We start from the raw sequence: 9,562 nt of genomic DNA, 5'->3' as shown, positions 1-9,562 counted from the left end.
AGCTGTGAATTTATTCACAGTCACTGCCGGGCCAAATTACCTGTGGTCCATAGTCAATTATGTGTCAAACATGAAAGGACAAAGAGAGGACAATTATGTTTACCCTCTGAAAAATGGTGTGAGCTTGCATGTTTAAAGTAACACTGCATAACCATGACTGAGGCATAATTATAATGAATTCCAGAAGCTCAGCTACCATCATTCTCAATTTAATGAGTCTCTCTGAATAATTCCAAACATTTTGTAATCTCTTGGGACAAGCGGTCTCAATAGTGTAATCCAGGTTGATGTGGTCTAGGGGGGTCTCTACCGGTATCTCGGAGACAAGCCCAGGGTTTGTCCCTAATGGGCATTTGTTATGGAAAGAACTTGACCGAAAATAAACTGGATTTAGCATGCTCAGTTAGATGTCTTAGCCATGCAGGGAAATTCCTGCAGAAAGAGAATTGCATTGTGTGATTTTCTACTAGATCCGACTGTACATTTTTTTTGACAGTTTGTGGATTCATTTTAATTAGGTTGTAATTAGTCTATAATGAATGTATGTATATAGCATATGTTTCTCCCTATAATGTATTATCTTGTAGCCATGCTAAGGACACATTAGTATCAGTAATAATTGGTTCGTTCCATGAAAAGACGGTCTTTTGCGTCCCTTTGATATTTGAAGTAGAAATTGTGCACCAATATTGCATTTTAAAAGACCGTTATATTAAATGAAGTGCCTTTTAATATATAATCTAAAAATATATGTTTGTTAAAGTGCCAAAATTCAGCATTTTGACATGTCCCTACATCAACCCTGTGTCACTTCTTGTCACGTTCTGACCATAGTTCTTGTGTGTTTTGCTTGTTTTAGTGTTGGTCAGGACGTGAGCTGGGTGGGCATTCTATGTTGTGTGTCTAGTTTGTATGTTTCTATGTTTGGCCTAATATGGTTCTCAATCAGAGGCAGGTGTTTTGTGTTGTCTCTGATTGGGAATCATATATAGGTGGCTTGTTTTGTGTTGGGGTTTGTGGGTGGTTGTTTCCTGTCTTTGTGTTTTCTCTGCACCAGATAGGGCTGTATCGGTTTGCCACATTTTTGTTATTTTGTATTGTTGTAAGTGTTCACTGTTTTCGTCTATTAAACATGTTGAGCACTGGCTACGCTGCGTGTTGGTCCGATCCCTGCTACACCTTCTCTTCTCTTGAGGAAGGCTGCCGTAACACTTCTAGGAAGATTTTAACCCACTTAATCCCCAAATTCCTACAAGTTTTACCATCATTGTAAAGCCCTAGTTATTTTGTTTCTTTAACAAAGTAATTTATGTAGATTATTATTTATTTCATATGATTAGTGATTCATTTAGATCTGTCCCTCATTTTAAGGTCAACCCTGTTACGGGAACTGAAATCTCGTTCCAATATGCTGAAACTTTCCTTTTAAAATCTTTTTTTTCAAAAGAAACATTGAACATCTAATAGTTAAATTATAGTGTAAAATCAGGTGAGCTCCTTCTACTCTTTTTGGCCATTTTCTGGTGTTTTGTGGTGGTTACCATGTTACCCAGACAGGGTAGAAATATTTTAATTATTTTTGGGAAAGATGAAGCTTTCATTCAATTGCCACTCCCTGTTGCAGACAACAAATTTCCATTCCCCCTTTCAAAGGGGGATTTATGAAGAAATCGTGAAACCATGTTAGTCAACCCTGTTACTTTATTTGAACTTAATAGCCACTTACTAAGCTTTTGATACGGTAGACCATTCCATTCTTGTGGGCCGGCTAAGGAGTATTGGTGTCTCAGAGGTCTTTGGCCTGGTTAGCTAACCACCTCTCTCAAAGAGTGCAGTGTATAAAGTCAGAAAATATGCTGTCTCAGCCACTGCCTGTCACCAAGGGAGTACCCCAAGGCTCAATCCTAGGCCCCACACTCTTCTCAATTTACATCAACAACATAGCTCAGGCAGTAGGAAGCTCTCCCATCCATTTATATGCAGATGATACAGTCTTATACTCAGCTGGCCCCTCCCTGGATTTTGTGTTAAATGCTCTACAACAAAGCTTTCTTAGTGTCCAACAAGCTGTCTCTACCCTTAACCCTGTTCTGAACACCTCCAAAACAAAGGTCATGTGGTTTGGTAAGAAGAATGCCCCTCTTCCCACAGGTGTTATTACTATCTCTGAGGGTTTAGAGCTTGTGGTAGTCACCTCATACAAGTACTTGGGAGTATGGCTAGACTGTGCACTGTCCATCTCTCAGCAGATATCAAAGCTGCAGGCTAAAGTTAAATATAGACTTGGTTTCCTCTATCGTAATCGCTCCTCTTTCACCCCAGCTGCCAAACTAACCCTGATTCAGATGACCATCCTACCCATGCTCGATTATGGAGACATAATTTATAGATCGGCAGGTATTGTGTTAGATGTTAGATGTTCTTTACCATTCGGCTATCAGATTTGCCACCAATGCTCCTTATAGGACACATCACTGCTCTCTATACTCCTCTGTAAATTGGTCATCTCTGTATACCCGTTGCAAGAACCACTGGTTGATGCTTATTTATCTGAGATATCTACTGCAGCTCTCATCCTCCACATAGAACACCCGTTCTGCCAGTCACATTCTGTTAAAGGTCCCCAAAGCACATACATCCCTAGGTCGTTCCTCATTTCAGTTCGCTGCAGCTTGCGACTGGATCGAGCTGCAGCAAACACTCAAACTGGACAGTTTTATCTCAATCTCTTCATTCAAAGACTCAATCATGGTCACTCTTACTGACGGTTGTGGATGCTTTGTGTGATGTATTGTTGTCTCTACCTTCTTGACCTTTGTGCTGTTGACTGTGCCCAATAATGTTTGTACCATGTTTTGTGCTGCTACCATGTTGTGTTGCTACCATGTTGTTGTTATGTTGTGTTTCTACCATGCTGTGTAGTCATGTGTTGCTACCTTGCTATGTTGTTGTCTTAGGTCTCTCTTTATGTAGTGTTGTGTTGCCTCTCTTGTTGTGATGTGTGTTTTGTCCTATATTTATATTGTATTAATATTTTTTTTAAATCCCAGGCCCCCGTCCATGCAGGAGGCCTTTTACCTTTTGGTAAGCCATCATTGTAAATAAGATTTGTTCTTAACTGACTTGTTAAATAAAATAAATAAAAAATACTACAGTGCCTTCACCTATCAATACACAATACCTCATAATGACAAAGTAAAAACATGTTTTTAGAAATGTTAGCAAATTTATTTAAAATGAAATCTCATTTACATAAGTATTCACACCCCTGAGTCAATACATGTTAGAATCACCTTTGGCAGCGATTACAGCTGTGAGTCTTTCTGGGTAAGTCTTTAAGAGCTTTGCACACCTGGATTGTGCAACATTTGCACATTATTATTTTTTAAATTCTTCAAACTCTGTCAAGTTGGTTGTTGATCATTGCTAGACAGCCATTTTCAAGTGTTGCCATATATCTTCAATCCAATTTAAGTCAAAACTGTAACTATGCCAGTCTGGAACATTCAATGCTGTCTTGGTAAGCAAGTGTATATTTGGCCTTGTGTTTTAGATTACTTTCCTGCTGAAAGGTGAATTTGTCTCCCAGTGTCTATTGGAAAGCAGACTGAACCAGGTTTTCCTCTAGGATTTTGCCTGTGCTTATCTCTATTCCATTTATTTTTATCCCAAAAAACTCCCTATTCCTTGCAAATTACAAGCATACCCATAACATAATGCAGCCACCACCATTCTTGAAAATAGGAAGGTCAGTACTGCATTTCGTTGTACTGTACTTGTACTTGTTCAATGACAATTAAATTGAATCTAATCTAATCTAATGAGTGATGTGTTGTATAACGCTTTGTGTTGTCGTGTCTAACTATGATTAAATGATATGACATGCTATTTTATCAAATTGATTACGTGATTAAATTAAACCATGCAACAATTAAACCATTAATAACCTGGGGCACCACGGAAGCATTAATTTATATAGAGCGGTTATCTCCCGAATCCACTCTCTTAAAGATCTGAAGATCTTTTACATCAATAGCAGTTAATTATTAATCGTCAACCCGATCGGTCTCATTCTGATTGTCGTAAAGTACTTGGTTTTCTGCACGAACCCTAGCTAATAAGTTTAATCAACAATACACAAATTGGCTTAATTATATATTTTCTAAATACCTAAATAATCACACAGAATTACATATATATACACAGGATAGATCACACATCAAATACTAATCATGTCATGAAAAGCCCCTTGTGGGCTAACCCGATATGATGGCTGGTTACACAAAGGAAGGGGGTTGGGTTTGAATGAAAGAGCGGGAAGACTGAGGGACAAAGGGATTGAATCTCTATCGGACCTTGAGAAGCTATGCTACAGTAAATACAGAATTTTCTGCATTCTTATAACCACCCATTTGGAAGAGGAAAATGCAAGATACATATATTTACTCTGAGCTGCACTTTGATAGATGGGTCGAAGATGGAATGCTGGTTTACCCAGCAGAGATTGCCATTGTCCTTTGAATAATCTTTTTGGTTGTAGTGTTGTAGAGCGGATACGTTAAAGTACCCTGTCGTTCTTCTGAGATTGAAATTCACCCTTTTACACGTTAGAACAGCAGTCCTAACATTTCTAGAATTAAATGTTAATTTCGTTAGGTTATAGTTGAAATTAGCCCTTTTAAACGTATGGACACCAGTCCTCATGTCGTCGGGAACTAAGGTTGACTTTCGTCAACGGGCTTTTGTACTGTGGGAGAGAAGGGTGTGTTTCATAGTTCTCAACCAGTGTCTGTTCACTTGGGTGTGGCCACTGAATGAGCATTGTTTACTTATGAAAACAATTCTCTCATTTAGAAGCTAAAATTACATTTAATCTTTTCACAAATAGTTTCATATTTAAACATTTAAATTGCACAACAATTCCATGTGAATCTGATAACTAGAATGTGTAGGCTTTCCAATATACAATTTATGTCGTCCTATCATCAGATATAATGTCCCAGCCACCAACTGATCTGACATAATATTCTTTAACTTCTCTAGGGTAGGGGGCAGCATTCGGAATTTTGGATGAAAAGCATGCCCAAATTAAACTGCCTGCTTCTCGGGCCCAGAAGATATGATATGCATTATATATAACTGGTAGATTTGGATAGAAAACACTCTAACGTTTCCAAAACTGTTAAAATGGTGTCTGTGAGTATAACAGAACTGATTTGGCAGGCAAAAACCTGAGAAAAAATCCATTAGGGAAGTAGTTTTTCTTTTGGTTTTGTAGTTTTCTATTCAATGCCATTACAGTATCCATTGACTTAGGACTCAAATTGCAGTTCCTATGCCTTCCACTAGATGTCAACAGTCTTTAGAAATTGTTTCAGGCTTGTATTCTGAAAAATGTGGAATTAAGAGCAGTCTGAATGAGTGTCACAGAGCTTTTTCATGCGCGTGACCGAGAGAGTGCCTTTCTTGTTTACCTTTCATATTGACAACGTTATTGTCCGGTTGAAATATTATCGATTATTTAGGCTAAAAACAACCTGAGGATTGAATATAAATATCGTTTGACATGTTTCTATGAACTTTACGGATACAATTTGGATTTTTTTGTCTGCCTGTTTTGACTGCGTTTGAGCCTGTGGATTACTGAAGAAAACGAGTGAACAAAATGGTGGTTTTTGGATATAAAGAGACTTTATCGAACAAAAGGAACATTCATTGAGTAAATGAATGTCTGCTGAGTGCAACCATATGAAGATCATCAAAGGTAAAGGATTAATTTTGTCTCTATTTCTGACTTGTGTAACTCTTCTACTTGACTGGTTACTGTTTGTAATGATTTGTCTGCTGGGCTATGTTCTCATATAATCGTAAGGTATGCTTTCGCTGTAAAGCATTTTTAAAATCTGACACCGTGGTTGGATTCACAAGAAGTTAATCTTTAAACCTATGTAAAATATGTTTTGTTTTCTGAATTTTTATAATGAATATTTCTGTATTTGAATTTGGCGCCCAGCAGTTTCACTGGCTGTTGAAGAGGTGGGACACTAACGTCTCACCTACCCAAGAGAGGTTTTTAAGTACCAACAGACACTTTAAACTGGTTGAGAAAGGGAAATGTTGCTCCATTCCCCAACTTTTTGATGTTACCATACTCTCTCTATGTTAACAAAGGGCTTTCCAAGAGTCCATTCTGTAGAGTGGAGAGAAAAGGGGGAAAGGTAATTATGGGGGGTCATAAACCTCACCCAACAGGGCAACGTCATGACAGTATTAAGGACATAAACTTCATTTCCTGACACATTTTTTGCAGTTTTAGTTTAGTGCCTACAAACAGGATGCATGTTTTGGAATATTTGTATTATGTACAGGCTTACTTTTTTTCATTCTATCATTAGGTTGGTATCCTGAAGTAACTACAATGTTGTTGATCCAATCTTAGTTTTCTCCTATTACAGCCATTAAACTCTATAACTGTTTTAAAGTTACCATTGGCCTCATGGTGAAATCCTTGAGTGGTTTCCTTCCTCTCCAGCAATTGAGTTAGGAAGGACGCCTGTATCTTTGTAGTGACAGGGTGTATTGATACACCATCCAAAGTGTAATTAATAACTTCACCATGCTCAAAGGGATATTCAATTTCTGCAGTTTTTTATTTTTTACGCATCTACCAATAGGTGCCCTTCTTTGCGAGCATTGTAAAATCTGCCTGGTCTTTGTGATTGAATCTGTGTTTGAAATTCACTGCTCGACTAAGGGACCTTACAGGTAATTGTATGTGTGGTGTACAGAGATGAGGTAGTCATTCAAAAATCATGTTAAACACTATTAGAGTGAGTCCATGCAACTTATGTGACTTGCTAAGCAAATTTTGACTCAAGAACTTTAAACTTTTCATTTTTAATTAATTTGTAAAAAATTCTAAAAACATAATTCCACTTTGACATTGTGGGGTATTGTGTGTAGGCCAGTGAAACAAAATGTAATCAATTTTAAATTCAGGCTGTAACAACAAAATATGGAAAAAGTCAAGGGGTGTGAATACTTTCTGAAGGTACTGTATCATCCTTTTTCTATTTAACCTGTTGAGATGGGATTACACTTCTCAAAAGGCACCGATTGGTGGAAAAATATCTAAGATTGTTTAAGCAATTTTATCTGTAACATTTTAAGTATCCATTCCTTCAGAGATTGAGATTGTTCTCTCTCCTGCCATCCGTCACAATGTTTTGAGACTTAAATGATAGATTGTCTGTCATGTGAGTGGATGTCAGTTTCTGTCAATATTCTAGCAGCTTGTGTAACAGTATGCTAAGGGTTATCAGGCACAGCCACAGGAATTAGATGGCACCACGATGCTAATGTATTCTGTGGACAAATATAAACAAATTGAATATTCTATGTGGACATTATATTTACCAATGAGAACTGAGTTACAGAGCAGTGGGTAATTTGTTGTGTGGTGTGGGATTGGATCATTGATTAGGCATGCCCTAGACATGGTTAGACACAGTAGAAACAAATGGCAGCTTTAAAATCACCATGATGTAACCTGAAAGCAGTATAAGAACAGTTCAGAGTAACTCAAATTGTGATTGTATCAAACTACCGATCTGAATACGCTTAGAGGTTGCTGAATTTCTAGCACCATTTACTCGGCTGCTTCTGGAATAATCTGGAGTAGTCATTCAATCTGTTTTGTTCATGTCAACCATTTAGTAATACTGTATGTGGTCCTCAGGGAGACAAAGAGCTCTTTTAACGGTTACAAACGTTCCCCAGGATGTCAGAATAGTAATGTGATCAATAAAGGAAATATGGCCTGATTTGCAACTGTTCAAATGTATACTGCTCTCCAATATTTTGAGAGTAGAATATAAAATGTGTATATATAAATCTTTCATTCTAATCTAGAGCAGGGGTTCGCAACCTTTTTCCCACAGGTTCCCCTTTTCACATTTGAAAAAGGTTGCTATAGCCTGTATTAAACACACCAGCTTGATTTTGTTTAATTTGAGGGACCTAGGAACATTTTCTTGTTTTGAAGCAAATTTCCTGCAATTCTGCCTAGTTTAACAAGACTCATGGCATCTTTCAGGTATTTAATTATACATATTCTCTTTTACAGAAAGTAAATAGATCAATTTATAGCGACAGAGTCACACATTGTATAAGATCACTTCCCAAGCAAAGTCACATTTCTTTGACTCCTCGACTTTAGAAAGTCGCAGTTCAGCTTCTGAATGGCATAGACGAACCTGTCGCGACTTCGACCGAGGCAGGCTCTCCTTCCCGTGCGGGTGGCGTTCGGCGGTCGTCGTCACCGGCCTATTAGCTGCCACTGATCCTTTTCTCCCCCTCCCTATGTGGTTATTGGGTTCACCTGTGGTGTATTAGGGTTAATTAGTTGGGCTTATTAGTCAGCCGGCCCGCACGTTTCTTTGTGCGGGATTGTTTGTTTGTAAGTAGTGGTGTTGGTTGTGTGCTACGTGTTTTCTGGACTGTGTTCCTTTCCCCCCGTGTCTGGGGTTGGTTATATAGTACACCCAGTGTGTTAATAGGGTGGACTAGTTGGTCCGTGTTCATTAAAGAACATTTTGTATTGGCACCTGCTGTTTTCTGCGTGTTGACTCCACACTCCGACACCCAGGCCTTACAGAACCAAAGATATTCCCATGTACATCAGAGTCGCATCTTCCTCTGGCATATTACTGCTTGTTTCTAGCATAAAGCATCTCAGATAAAAAAAGGTTACCCCTCAAATAAAGAAAGTTCCCCACCCCCTCACACGAACCTTTGCGCCTACCTATAGGGGATCACCCCTAGGTAGGGAACCCCTGAACTAGATGGTGTTCAACATTTTTTATTTTATTGTGGGGAATATTCGTTTTTTGTCCTAGCTGAATGATAATAGTAACCTCTGTATATTGTGGGAGAGATGTCTCAGACTGAAGTTTAAATCAATTAGCCATTGGCCTTTAGTGCCCTGATTGATTCTATCGTTAATATTTAACTCTTAGAAGGATACATTTTTTTGCTTTCTGTCTCTCCTCTGAAGATTAAGGAGGAATGAATGCAACAATTATGGCAAATACACATCAATACATGTCCTTTTCAAATGATAGAGCGAGTAATAAAAAACCCTACATTCACTATACTCTAAATGTCTATTGGTATCATACTGATGGTATGAGGGTCACAAATACCCATTTCTTTCCTCTTTAAAATCTTTGTCCAAGATATTTCCCTGCCATTTAGCTGAGGATTTATACTCTATTTCTGAACTGACATTTTCTCTTTCCTTTTCTGAAAGAGGGCTTATAGTAATTGTATGGTATCCTGTAGTATAAGTTGTCACATACAACCATTGACTGAGTGCAATGGAGCGCAAATATACCAATCGTGCTGTTCTAGCGCAAGGTTTCTCTATTATCATTATGGCTATTGTTCTTATATACCCCGGGGACAGTATTACATCGTATTACAAGCAATAACACTTAGTGCACTGGCTATATTAGATGTATTAAAATCTGTCAAATGCAAAGCATCATGGGATTGCTCTGCT

The sequence above is a fragment of the Salvelinus namaycush genome, chromosome 25, assembly GCF_016432855.1.
Source record: "Salvelinus namaycush isolate Seneca chromosome 25, SaNama_1.0, whole genome shotgun sequence".
NCBI classification, from domain to species: Eukaryota; Metazoa; Chordata; class Actinopteri; order Salmoniformes; family Salmonidae; genus Salvelinus; species Salvelinus namaycush.
Note: the sequence above shows the minus strand (reverse complement) of the source record.